Here is a 5,602-nt window from a genome sequence, read left to right as displayed (position 1 = left end):
AAGATCTGAACTTGGATTTCCTTCCTGGGAAGATGGAAGCGAAGGAGCTTAGGAAGTGTCTGGCTCGTGAGGCTGTTGAGGCTCAGGGTGGTCTTTCAGATGGTACTCCTCGCCCTAGTTAGTCTTCTTTTGGTCTTTTACTTTCTCTTTCCTTCCATGCTATTGGTGGGACACCTTGTACTTGACAATTTTTCATATGACATTTTATGCCTTTATGCTTTTTTGTTATGAGTATCCAGTGTATTAAATGAAAATTTCTATTTCCAATGCTCACTAAGTATATCAACTCACAACCCTCATTGTTTCAGGTATCAGTATACTCTGAACACATGTATTTTACATGCCATACTAACCTTACTCCTTTACGTTTTTCATGCTAACAACCATGGTAATGTGAGTAGTATGATACTTCACCAAGTATCATGAACAAAACAGATCGACCACCCTATGGGTGATAGGCCAGCTACCTTATAGGGTTGATGATCTGGCCGACCACCCTATAAGGGACTTGGCTAGGAGTCTCCCTACCAATGCCTTTTTTGTTTTTGTTTTTTGCATTTTCGGAACATATGTTGAACAAATGTCCTAGAAAAACTTGAGGTTGCTTAGTACTTAAGGTCATGCCCTCATTGCTTGTGTATACCCCAATCGGTATGTACTATATGCCCCCCAATTGATCATGGGTTTAAAAGCCTTGGTCACTTGCTACTTCACCATGCCTTGCTTTGAGTATTTAGACACATAGTGCTATCGTTTTCACCCAATGATGCAAGCAACAAATGCTTGTCCCTCATTGGTAGTCGTGTGATGGTTTCATACTCAGTAGTAATGACACCTATACGCAGATGCAGATTGTGTAGCAAGTGTCGATCATGATCTACGTAATCTCTCGTGTACTCATAGATAGAAGTGTCTAAGTTGGACCAACCGAGTCTAGATGGGCTAATTGAGCCTGTAACGAGTCTTAGATCAAATTATCGATTGGTCCCTCAAGGACTAGATTCGATTATGTTCCAATGATGGCGACTAGTCTTCGGACCAGTCTCTTATTTTTTGATCGTATGGGTCGATGGGTTCCTCAAGAACCAGGATCGAACGTGATCAAATAATTTTAGCGACAAGGTCCTAGGACCTGTCTCTTGTTTGGATCGTATGGATCGATAGGCTCCTCAAGAACTAAGATCGAACATGATCCATAATTTGGCGACAAGTTCCTAGGACCTGTCTTTCTTGTTGATTGTGTGGGTCGATAGGTTCCTCAAGAACCAAGATCGAACATGATCAAATAGTTTGGGGACAAGGTCCTCAGACTAGTCTCTCATTTGGATCTTATGGGTCAATAGGCTCCTCAAGAACCAAGATCGAACATGATCCATTAATTTGGCAACAAGGTCCTCGGACCAGCCTCTCATTTGGATCTTATGGGTCGATAGGATCCTCAAGAACCAAGATCGAACATGATCAAATAGTTTGGCGACAAGGTTCTCGGACCAGTCTCTCATTTGGATCTTATGGGTCGATAGGCTCCTCAAGAACCAAGATCAAACATGATCCATTAATTTGGCGACAAGGTCCTCGGACTAGTCTCTCATTTGGATCTTATGGGTTAATAGGCTCCTTAAGAACCAAAATTGAACATGATCCATAAATTTGGTGACAAGGTCCTAGGACCTGTCTCTCTTTTGGATCGTATGGGTCGATGATTCCCTCAAGGACCAGAATCGAACATGATCCGATGGGGTTGACAGGTCTAAAGTGACAAGTCACTCGTCGAAAGAAATTTAAAGAATTAAGTGAAACTTAAGAAATAAAATTCATCCATTCATTGAAGCACAATGGTTGTTAGACAGATAATTTGAAAATAATAAATCTGCCTCTTGCTCGTCTATGCTCCTTTCTACCAAGGATTTGATGGGAACGACATTCCGGGTGTCTGCATCTTTGGCACTGTCAAGCTTGGCTAAGGCATCAGCATTGGCATTTTTCTCCCTCGTGACTTATATAATTGAGTATTTCTTGAACTGCGCCAACAAGTCCTCCACCTTGTTCAGGTACTGCACCATCCTAAGTCCCTTGGCTTGATACTTCCCCAGTACCTGGTACACCACTAGTTGAAAATCATTGAATATCTCCAGGGACTGTGCATGCACATCCCAAGACAAGCGTAATCCTACTAATAATTCCTCGTACTCAGCCTTGTTGTTTGAAGCATTGAATCCAAATCTGAGAGCGCAATGGATTCAGTGTCTTCGAAGTGATCAGTATGATTCATGTGCCTGAGTTGTGTTCATTGGATGCTCCATCAACATATAGCTTCCATACAGGAGTATCTCTATAACGCCCCAACTCCAAGGACCGTTACGGTGTGCCTTGTAAACAGTGCTAAACTCGCTAATCGAGTTATTTGGCCAAAATCGTGTAACTAAGTATGATTAGCGGTTTAGGGATTAAAAATTTTGGTTAAGATGTAACGTTTCACTAGAACGGTTAATATATACATTGGGATCCCAAAAATATAGTTTCAGAGTCTATCACAGAAAAATATTTACAACAGGCCGTTCTAAGCGGCGAAACAGGGTTCAACCGTAGTTCCTCTTTAAACCTCGGCCGCGGTGGACGAGCAGCTGCATATGTACACGTCATCACCTAAGCTCTCCAACTCAAGGATGGTCCAACTTCCTTTTGCCTTTACCTGCACCACATAGCACCCATGAGCCGAAGCCCAGCAAGAAAACACAATATAACATGATATAATATCAACAGTAATTGTATTGATTATTCAGGACCAACAGTTTAAGCAAATAGGTGACTAACACAAGAGTCACAAATGTGGGGTCAGCACCCTTTAGCCATGTGACAATAGGGTCACCAGGGCTTAACTGGTAGGTTGTCCTTTCATAAGTTCGATCAGGACAGGTGCATGGTGAATGGTCACCAACATAACCTTCCTCCCGACTCTAGAGTCGTAACTATGGACAGCGTCCCCTAGCCATGTGACAAACAGTCACCGGGGCCATATGCCCTGGCTAAAAACATCTGGTCTTAGACCAGGCAAGCGCTTATATTTTTTATTGACCTTCCGGTTGGTCCCGCATTAATACCCCATATGAGTCATTCAATGCCGACCTCAATTAGATCTAATCTTCATTTGGCCCGGCGTTCACAACGCTCTGCCATTTTTGACTCTTGGGTCAGTGAAACACGACCAGTGCTCAGCCCATTGTGAACTTAACTAATAAGTCACAGCTTCATAGACGGATCTGACACCATTGCCGATTCTGACTAATAAGTCAGCGCCATACACAGGTAAGTCATGCCACCAAACATATGTCACATATCCAATATCCATAAACAAGGTATTCATCATGCTTACTTAACAAGCATTAATACAATTAGGACCATGCACAAACCCAGAGGCACAAGCTCTGAACAATATCATAATCAGTACTCAAAGCATGTCCTAATCACATGTTTCTCATGCATCACATGCATTATACTTAACAATCCAACATGCACCAATCATAGCCATGCATGTCACGTTCAATAGTCAACCAACATGCATCAAGAATAGCCATGCATGTCATACTCAATAATCAACCAACATGCATCAATAATAGCCATGCATGTCACATATACACAGGGTGCGGTTTTCTTACCTCAAAGTCGAGCTAGAATGATTAAAAGAACGACCCTTGAGAACGATCAACTTTTAGTCCTTTAGGGGTCACCTAGTCATAACCAAATATAGGATATCATCAATAAAAATGATCAACAAATGGTTCCCAAACCAAAACCTAGCCTCCGAGACATCAAACACTACTCAACCGGGTAGTAAGTTCGATCCCGAGGCCTAAGGCTTGAATCCCCAAGCTAAAAACGCATTTCTGGCCAAAAAGCCACTAAGGGCCGCGGGCCGCCCTAGCTGCGCCATGCTGCGCCCCCCAGACAGAGGCAACCCTCTCTGCCAGACGCCATGAGCCGTGGCGCACCACAGCCATGTCGCGGCTCATTACCCTGTTCAGCCAAAAACTCAGTACGCACCAGCAAACCTCCCCTGCGTTTTCCCTTGAAACCAAGCCTTAAAACCAGCTCCAAACCTCCTCCAAACACTCAATTCAACCTCTAAACATTACCTATAACTCACCCTCATCAAAACCCAAGCTAAGCTTCAATCAAAACCTCCATAAATCCAAACTACCATCAAGAAATCATAAGCTAAAAAACTAAAGGAAAACAGAGTATAAACCAGAAACTTATGGCTGAACTCACCTAAAACTCGATTTTGAATCCCCTTTAATGGCTGAAACAAGTTCCTAAGCTTCCACCTTTGATCTCCTAGCTTAACTCCTCAATTTGGGCTCTCAAAATTCAAATAAAGAAAGAAGGGAAAAGCTTGTACGGGAGAGAAAGGAAGAGATGAGGATGGGGCTCTATTTTGTTCTAATTTCCACAGCCTTCTAAAACTCAAAGGCTGATATAAATCCTTAAGGTCAAAAGACCATAATGCCCCTAGGCCAATTAAATCCCTCTAAAGACTTCCGAGGGTAAAATCGTCCTTTCCCACCTAACACGTTAATTATAATTAACGCTCTCCAATTCCCGCTATTCTCAATATTCTCAAATACCAATAAATCATATCCCATTACCCTTTTATTCCTGGTAATTCTCTCATCATCAATATGACCCCGAGACTCACCCCGAGCCCCGAACTTAAACCCGTTATGACTAGACCGAACACTTACATCTCATGATCGTCTCATGCCGATTAGCTCGAACCGATCCACCTTATAACGTGGCTATATTAATTAGTCACAACCATGCACCCAAAATACACAATCACTCCCTCAACGGACCAAGTTACCAAAATGCCCTCATAATTAAAATATGAACCCATATGCATGCATCCACCATCATATAATAATATAGGTCACGTAAACATGCATATAATCACTAAATACCATAATAAATCAATTATGGCCCTCCCGGCCTCCTAATCAAGGTCCTAAACCTTATTAGGAAATTTGAGGCATTACAATCTCCTTCCTTCTTGGTATCTCCATTTTCTGATTGGTATGAAGGGTCTTTAAGGTTGGTGCCTTCGAGTATGAAGCCTGCCAATGCTTGTCCTTTTATCGTCGTCCTCATATGATAAGTGATATCAAACTATCCTAGTTCCACTACCCACTTGAGTAATCGTCCTGAGGCCTCTAGTTTCTAAAGAACATGTCTCAGTAGTTGATCGGTCAGGACTCGGATCAAGTGAGCTTGGAAAGATGGACGCAACTTTAGAGAGGCGATTACTAAATAGTAGGGTAGTTTTTCAAGAAGGGGATACCAAGACTTCATACCTACCAGCCTTTTACTGATATAGTATACAAGGTGTTGTACCCCCGTTCTCTTCCTTTACCAAAGCAGCACTAATTGCATGCTCGGTGATTGCCAAATAGATGAATAATACTTCACCATATATTGGCTTCGCTAGGACGGGAGGTTGGGTGAGGTGTTCCTTCAGGGCTTAGAAAGCTTCCTCACATTCCTCGGTCCATTGGACCTTCTTGTTGCCCCTCAGTAAGTTAAAGAAAGGGACACATTTGTCCATAGA

Source organism: Humulus lupulus, chromosome 4 (assembly GCF_963169125.1).
Source record: "Humulus lupulus chromosome 4, drHumLupu1.1, whole genome shotgun sequence".
Lineage (NCBI taxonomy): Eukaryota > Viridiplantae > Streptophyta > Magnoliopsida > Rosales > Cannabaceae > Humulus > Humulus lupulus.
The sequence above is the reverse complement of the archived record's forward strand: the minus strand, read 5'-3'. Positions refer to the sequence as shown.